A 9,339-nucleotide genomic window follows, 5' to 3' on the forward strand; every position below is an offset into this window, starting at 1 on the left:
TGACTTCATCACTTTTCCTCCGCTTACCTCACAGCAACATGAAGACACCAACCTGTACTGTAACTGCGTAGTATATCTTTGGTCGACTTGAGCATTGCAAAAAATGTAAAGGTCTCTTAGTAATACGCTCCATGTGAGCTTGTGCTGATGTTTCTCTACTTTAACAACAGCACACACTGATGTACAGTCTCTAGATACTGTATGTTATCCTTCAACAAATTAAATAATTGCAGACTCAACAAAGTTTGTGCAGACACCATGACAATGAGTCAAGGATGCACAGAAACATGTGGCTACAGGGCCTTTTTGCAGCGGCGAGGGTGTACGTAACAGGCCTCTGGGCTAACTGCTAACTGTGCTAATATTCTCACTTGACAATGCAAGCATGCTGATGTCATCAAGTGCTGTTATTGCTCATGAATTTAGTACATTAGGATGTTAATAATCTAATCAGTACTGAACACACAGTACAGCTGAGGGTGGAGGGAATTTAATTAGGTTTGTAGATGAAAAGTCAAGGGATCACTAAAGTTGTTACAGTTCACCCAGAGGGGGGCATTCATGTTTGTTCCAAATTAAATAGCAAATTGTTGTTTAGCTTTGGAGATATTTCACTCAAAACTGAAAATGTCAACCTCAAGAGAAAAGGATTGGGGACTTCGTACTCTTGGGACCATGAATGCCTGTACCAAATTTTGTTCCTGTCCATTCAGAAGATGTTTAGATATTTCACAGGATAAGTGCAAATTTTGACCGACTGGTTGCAGGTAATCAGTCGCCTTGAGGTTCATCCTCTGGAGAACGTGAGGTTGCACTTGCACTTGTTTCAGATATGTCCCTCTGGATCACAGTGGTGGTAATTGATAGACCCTGATGGACTGACGCTGCCAACCACAGAGCCATTGCACTAGCTTGCGGTATGCTTGATGGAAGATTTCAAGGAAGGACAGCTGTAGCTGTAGCCCACCCAACAGCCCCATTTCCATATTTCTATTCTGTGGCTTTCTCCTGCTGTGTATTTTACAGATAGATGAAAAAGGGAGAAGAAAGGTGTTTGTGCCCCAGGATACGTGTGTGTGTGTCTGTGGGTCTGTGTGTCTGTGTGTGCGTGCGCTTGAGTGATGGTACCATGGGAGGTCCAATATCTTTTCAAAGACTGCCTGGACTCCACAGAGGCAGAAGCAATAAGTCATTACAGTAATAGAACTAAGCTGACACACACACAGTTAGTGGCTGGAGCTCCTTGGTGGCCTCTCTGGCCTCCATGCTCTCTCTCTCAAGCCATACATCCTTGGTAAGTGGGTCAGCCTGTCTTTGCCAACAGCAACTGTGTTAACATACACTTTCCTCCTGAAGTTTATTTATTTTTTTTGCATATTTCTCCTCAGACAGCTCTTTTTATCCCTTCACATTAGTGCACATTTATCTTGTGTCATCTATTTTTACCATTGACATCCAGTGCCGCATTATCAGACCTCTGCAGTACACCGTGTGCACTCGGTAAATGTGCATGCATGTGTGTGCGTGCAGTAGCAATTGTTAATCTCCTTGAGTACAAGGTCACAGATTCGACATGACTATCATGCAAGTTCAGCAGTTATTTCCAATGCAAGTTTGCTTTCATTATCATATTTAAACACACACACAAGCCAAGTTAGCTTTTTGTTTCCCAAGATATACTGTTTCCCAAGATATACTGTCATCTAAATAGTTTGACCAGGGTCCACCGTTATTATCATGTTTATGCAAATGAACAAAAACATTTGATGGCATTTGACTTTACCTTCATTTCCTTTAACTATTGATATAGTCATAGTTGTTATTGTATGATCATTGATCAGCATTTTAAATAGGAAGGTGTAGCTACAGGTGAATGTTGGGTCACTACATTTGCATACACTTTTACTTACAGTACGATGGAAAATTAGATCAATGGTAATAGTCTTGCATTGAACATACTAGGTCTCTGAAGGGCAAATAATTGGTTTATTATGTATCTTTGTACGATATCTATGATGTCTACAACAAATAATAATACGTCTGTTATTCTGGTTTTGCACACTTGATTGCAGCCGGAATTGTATACAGTATAAAGCACATAGTTAGAGGTGGCTCCTGCTTGTTTTTAACTATTATGCATAGGTCAATTCTGCTTAGAGACATCCCATGATGCACTGAGCTCCTCTCTTCTCCTCTCCCTTTCCATCGTATGCATTCACATCAATCTGGTAGTTTTGTTCTTTCTCATCCCTCTCCTCCTGTGGCTGTCTGCAGGTATTTCCGCCTCTGCGGCTATACCGTAGAGTATGGATCTGTGATGTCTGAATGTGAATGTCTTTCTTCCTCAAACCCAATGAGATGAGGTTGTGGCACCGAGCTGGGTTTTGTACAAGGTTACTGCCTTGTTTCTCCTTACCTGTTTGTCATGTCATATCAATTGAAATCTTATGTGTGTATTGTAAATGTATCGTCTAGACCTGCTTTATATGGAAAGGGCCTTGTTATGATTCGTCATTATATGAACAAAACCGATTTGACTTGCCGAGTCTCCTCTTTAAACCCAGCTCTGCTTGTCGGGCATGTAACCATATTTTTAAGATGATTTTTCATGTTTCTAGCAGCATAGTAATCCGAGTTAACGTTTGGTGAAGTTTTGAACCTTAACTTAGCTTAATTTGAGAGCTGCCTTTGCAGTTTTTTCTCTGAAAACCCTTGAGGATTATATCCGCTGGGCCTTGCAATAGCGAGCAGTGTGAATCCCCCTCCTGCTGGTAGATGCTTGCTGCGAGGAAAGTTTCCTGTCTTCTACAGGAAGAAAATAACTTTACAAGATTCAGGATGGTGATTTTCCCAGCTGGTCCAGTGGTTCACTGTTTGACTAAATATCACCACAAAAGGTCAGAGGCATGTAGGTCTACTGCTTCCCTGCAGGAAAATATCACTGTACTCATTACAGGGACCACAGTGTTTCCCTACTCGACACATTTATCTTCAGGATTGGCGTGTATTAGTGGAAAGTCTTCCACCATTTCCTTCATCTTCCTGATGGTCTGATTGTTTTTGTAAGACTGGGCCCACTGAACAGGTCTATCTGCTTATGTTGTTGTTAACACTGTTAGCCTTGTAGCATGAGCATAAACAGTATCTAGATTACTAGATCATACAATGCATCAACCCTAATTATCACTCTTTTTGGATGTGAAATCCTGGTTTCCAATTAGGGGAGAGTGGGGCAATGTGAGACACCGGGTAATGTGAGACACCCCCTGTATCTAGAAAACGGAACACATTTATGGTCATATGACCATTATGTTTTCAAGCCCCTTCCATTTCCCCATGGCTATGAAGGAGAGGACCTCATGATGCTGTGGAAAGCATGTTTTTTTCACAAAAATATGATTTTTGCATGTAAAAGTAAATTTTCTTGCGGTCAACTTAATCAACTGTTGTGCCAAAGCAAATTGATTCAGGTAGAAAAACTTCTATGATACATGATGATGAACTACCAACACATAAAACCATGTGATGATGCTGGCTGAAAATTAGCCTGAATTTCTAAGAGAGGTCATTTTTTCTAAAATGGGGGTGTTGGGGTAAAGTGAGACAAATGCTGCGGGGTAAAGTGAGACCATGGATGTATTATAATAAATCCATGAGTGAGACACTGTGAGCACCACACACAAAGATTTACACTAGAATCTCATCCCCCAAGCCAGAAATCTTGCGTGATCAATGATCAGTAGCCACACTGCTTTGTTATGCTCTGTGCTCTCAGTCAGCTCACTTTTTTATTGGTTAATTAACTCAATTTTAGTCGCATTCCACTTCGTCAGCTCCCCCCACACACAAGAGGACTTTTGATCAAAATGGTCACGATTGTCGGGGCCTACAATCTGACCCCCAGACTATCTAACTGGGTCTATCTGTCATTTGAATGTTAATTAAAACATTTTGTGTTGTATTTGATTTTGGTTTTGAGTCACTTTGTGTTGAGAAAACAAAAGTGCTTAATTGACCAATCCCCATGATTCTGTTACTAGTCCGACATTAGTTTTGGGATGTGTGGTTGTCAAGCTAGCTGTCAGGACTCTAGCTGTTACAACATGTGTTGTTAGTTTCAGAGTGGAAAAAGTAAGTGGATCAGTTTACCCCATTGATTTTTCTAGTTTGTCTCAGTTTACCCCTGACCTGGGGTAAAGTGAGACACAAGACCACTTTTTTTAAAACAATCATATTTTCACTGTCCTTCGTCCTAAATACATTCTGATAATTTCCATTGCTAGGCAACATCCTGAATTAATGGGGAATGTGTAAATTTTACTGATAAATCATTTTAGCTCGCTTAGAGGGGAGCAAATGTAAAAAGTGTCTCACTTTACCCCACTCTCCCCTACATGATGATGGAGTACCACCACAGTTTTTATAACTGGAAGAAAACACCTAAAGAAAATGGATAGCTGCTCTGTGACCATGGAGTCTATTTCCACTGCTGCAGATAGGCATGGGGGGTGAGGTTACTACAGTATATAGCTACTGTATGTGGGGTCCAACAACTAAGAGCCTGTTGTACTTGTGGGGAGCTTGTTGAGCTTCACTGGGATCAAAAGAATTGGTTCAAGAGTTCAGGTTAGAATTCGGTTTAGGTCACTGAGGTATAAGGGTTGAAGTCAGGCATGTTGTGATGGCTGAGATTAAGGATAAAGGTCGAGGGAATCCCTTATGTCAGTGACAGGTCCCCATAGAGATAGCTGCACGAAAGTGTGTGTGCATGCTGTCCACTATTGTTTTCCTCTTAATCATTCATCCACTCCTCTTGTCCACAAGTCACTAATTCATCTCACCGTCTTTCCATCTGTCTTCATCCCCCATCACTGACCTCTCCGAGAGGTGTTGCCTTGATAAATTATTCAGTTTTGGCATTTAGAAATCTCTGCCCTTATGCACAGGGAACACACATTGATCCACCATATGTGTTAGAAAAGGGATTACACCTTTGGTGTTTGTGGGTCAAATATGACTCCTGTTGGGAATGATTAGATTGGTTAAATGTACAATCTGATATAGATGATTAATGTAACACTGTTCCTTGCATTAATTGCAAGCTGCCCACATGATGATGCCAAGTTTACAAAGGATGTAAACAATCCAAACAGCTCCTGATGCAAGTTTGTCTTTCCCAGAACAAGCCAATCTTGCCTCATGATTGTCAAATCGGATAATTCTTAAAGAATCTGAAAGGTCTGAAGTGACATAGTAGCACAGAAGATAGCATCCAATAAATTGTTTATGGGAGGTGGCTGCATCGTCGCAGTTGTATACCCCAGCAAGTATCAGCAGCGTCAAGCATAAAAATCAAATGTATTAATCTCCCTCTAGCTATTTCCAAACACTTGCTTCCATTCCAGGTTGGTCATGTCAATAATAATCTTTCTATAGACTGCGGTATTAAAATCTCAAAGGCAGGTATTGTATATCTCTGCTATGTGAGACTGCAGACCTTCTGGGACCTGGGGTCATTTTGATTAGATTTTGTGACTGTTCCCAACACCTTGACTGTGAGAAAGAAGTGGTTCCCATAATGAAAACAATATAAAAGCATACAAAGTGACAGACCAAAGGGATTAGTCTGTGTGTGTGTGTGTGTGTGTGTGTGTGTGTGTGTGTGTGTCTGGTCAGGTGTGGTATGAGATAGCGTGAAGAGTAAAGCCTGGTCTGTATATATACAGTATATTGCCATACAGCCTGGGGACACGAGATGTGCTACAGTATATGTGTGTGTCTGTGAGAGGGTGGTGAGGTGTCCATGGCATTGCAGGATGCCACTCTATGAGTGAATTACTGTAAATTCACTTTCTTGGCGAGTGCTCTATGTAATTTTTAAACACTATTATTTTTGTAAAGAACTTTGATTTGTCTGATGTTTGACAACATTTACTACTCATAGAAACACCACTTTGATTCGAACTAGGGTTAAATGTGTCTGTCACATAAATCCTGCCATCGGTATGTGCTACATTCTCACCTATGTGCTGGTTGTCATTATAGGTTTATACTGTATATAGGTAACATAAAATTTGCAGTCACACATTACTATTTCATAGACTTGAAACAATTTACAGTAAATGTTTTAATGAGGCCATTTATAATTCATATGTGTGACATTGTTGCATGTGGATGTCAGCATGAAAAAATGAACAGCATCCAACAAACATTTAAATATGGAAAATATAAGAGACACTAATATTCCAGCAGCAAAACAGTCTTGATTATGGCCATTAATAAGTATCAGACATGGTCACTGAGAACAAAATATGACAAAAACTGAATATTTAAATAGTAACTGATAAAATTGCCAGATGTGTTAATTTTATTGTGGCAGAAGAGAAAATTTGGACAGAATATAATAATCAGGCTCATGAGACACTATAGTAGCACAACTGGACTGTTCATTGAAGGAAAACACAGTAAAAGAAGCTCAGTCATTTAACAGCTTGCACAGCAGCCTGGTCAGTGTTCCCGGGAGCAGAAATAACATTTTAATTGATCGGACACACAGGATGCATGATGGGAAACATTTCAAGGATTAATTTCCACCTCACATAGTTGTCATACAACTTGTGTTTTATAGGAGAATCAGCTCATCTCTTATTCTGTGGATGTTCCACTAGTTTGTTCATCTTCAGCTGCTGCCTGTCAAGAGACTGCCTTTATACAGTAGGTGCAGGTTCACCACCATAAAGCCCAGTGACTGTGAAACAATTCACAATTCACTGTCACTGCTTCATTTGTTCTGCAGTAAATGAATTAACAGATTACCAACCTGTCTTCTTTGAATACAAAAAAACATTAATTTTTCAATTTTCTTATCGCTGTTCTTTTCTAAAACTGTCTTTGTCGTTTGGTACATTGTGTGCCTGTGATTCTATGCTTGTTAATTAGACACACAAGCTTTCTGTGTCCTCTTGTGAGAGAGGACAATGTGATGAAAGAACCAACCCTGTTTCTCACAGCTTCCCATAAAAGGCTGGTCATATGATTATCTCAAGCACACATACAGTAGAGATGCACAAGCACTGATGCATAGACATACATGTCTAATAGTGCAGTGACTTATCTCATCCTGCTATGAGTAAAGACACACATCTCCTGATGAACCGGTGCTACACCAACAACAACATTATATGTAATACATTACGTAAGCATTTCAGAAAATGTGTATCTTTTCAGAACTGGGCTCTTCTACAACACGAAAAAATAACTTTATTAAGCCGTCCAAGAACATAATGACACAATTTTAGTGAACAGCATCATTCAGAGATTACAAAGTCAGTCTGTCTGTGCTCTTCACTCACCTCTGGTGGACCTGAGGCTCCTGTCCTGGGAACCTGGGCTATTTCCATCCAGACAATTAATGAGAAGAGAAGAGAAGAGAAGAGAAGAGAAGAGAAGAGAAGAGAAGAGAAGAGAAGAGAAGAGAAGAGAAGAGAAGAGAAGAGAAGAGAAGAGAAGAGAAGAGAAGAGAAGAGAAGAGAAGAGAAGAGAAGAGAAGAGAAGAGAAGAGAAGAGAAGAGAAGAGTGAAGTTATAGTGAACACATAGGTTTCTGTTCTGTCTTCCCATTCTCAACAGGGCAAAGGGCTAATAGCACTGAGACTGTAGAAGGCCTGAGCAACTGGAGGAATCAGAGCAAATAAAAACTGCTGCACAGCGACACACAGGAACTCACATAGACATACAAGCTGTAGGGACACGCACTACCCATTTTGACAGATGACTTCCTTGGGCATCTAGGGGACGTGAGACAGTGTGAATTGAATTTTAAAAAAAAACAACACACACATACTCATACACACACACACACACACACACACACACACACACACACACACACACTAATGCACAGAAGTACAGACTCACCCTCACAGCCAATAAACAGAATGACATTGGCACAGTTAAAGTGCAATTACATTGCAGCTATGGTGCCCTCAATCTCAATAAGATCTTGAGTCATTTTGTTCTCTATTGTGCCTCTCCATCCTTCCTCCATTTCTCACCCTTTGTCTCCTCCATCTTTCAATTTGCTCACCACCCATCCACACTCCTCCCATTCCAGGCTTAGTTGGATTTATCATGCGTGTGCATGCATATCTTTGTGTGCCCTTTCAGATGTGTGTGATTTTGTGCACCCATACATGTTTGTGTATCCTAAGGCAAGAAGGATGTTTGAAATATTAAAAAACAAAAAGTAATACGTGGCACAGGGGGAGCTGAAGCTGCAGGAACCATGATTGTTCTTGGGGAAGTAATTTTAGGTGCATATGGTGGAACGGAGGCCTCAGAGTTGTAATTCTCACTCTTTCATGGTCATATCTGCCTGAACTCATTTACATAATGTGGCCAAAGGGCTTCATTCGTGAACACATGTTTTCTAAGGGGAGAAGTACACCTGGTAGAAAGGAGCCAAACAGGTTTTTAAGTGAAATCCAAGTGAGGCACACTCCACTTTACGGGAGCTTAGGGACTTACCATTTCCTGCAAATTCACTGTTGAGTTCATTATTATCCTTTGCAACAAGTCCTTGTTGAGTTTGCTGACTAAGCAGGTAGAGTGTAAAATGTGCCAGTGGAGCTGCAGGTGAAGGTATTCTCTCTTTGACCATTGGCTGAATTAATAAAAAAGAAATCAGTAAAAATCTGATTGTGAAAATCATCAGTTGGAGATAAAAGAATGACTTTTGTCAAGAGTTCACTACTGTATATTTTACTCATACATTATACAATAAAAAGCTACAACACTTTAACCAGCATTTACCATTTTAGGGTTAATAAAAACAAGCTTTTAACACAAGATTTTCTTCTTATATAATATGTGTTCAGACTGGCCAAGGCACTGCAAGTATAATTGACTTGCATGTCTATTAGTGTAGTCCTCAGACTAACTAAAGTAACTTCAAAAGGCCACCTGACATTCATTAGTTCAGCACTGTGTGCCTCTACCAAGCAGTGGCCTTCAGGAGGACAGACCAAACCAAAGAGAAGGAGAGAGGGGATACATGGAATCAGAGATGGAGGGAGAAAAAGATTAAGGCTATCTGTTTGGGGGTGGTCAATCCATTAAACTGCTCACTCCCCTCTGGTCTGTAATGGCCTTTACCATAGCAACAATGCCCAATAGAGGTAAGTTAATAATGTAACAGTCAGGAGAATAAAGCTGCCAATCAAAAAGCCTCAGTCTGCACTGCACTGAGTGAATAATTCACCACAGGCACTGATTAGAACAGGGGGTAGAGAGCGACAGAAAGAGACTGACAAAGGTGTGGAGGGCATGACAAAGGAGAGTG

This window comes from Trachurus japonicus, chromosome 7, assembly GCF_045865225.1.
Source record: "Trachurus japonicus isolate A0001 chromosome 7, Traja_1.0".
In the NCBI taxonomy this organism is placed as follows: Eukaryota; Metazoa; Chordata; class Actinopteri; order Carangiformes; family Carangidae; genus Trachurus; species Trachurus japonicus.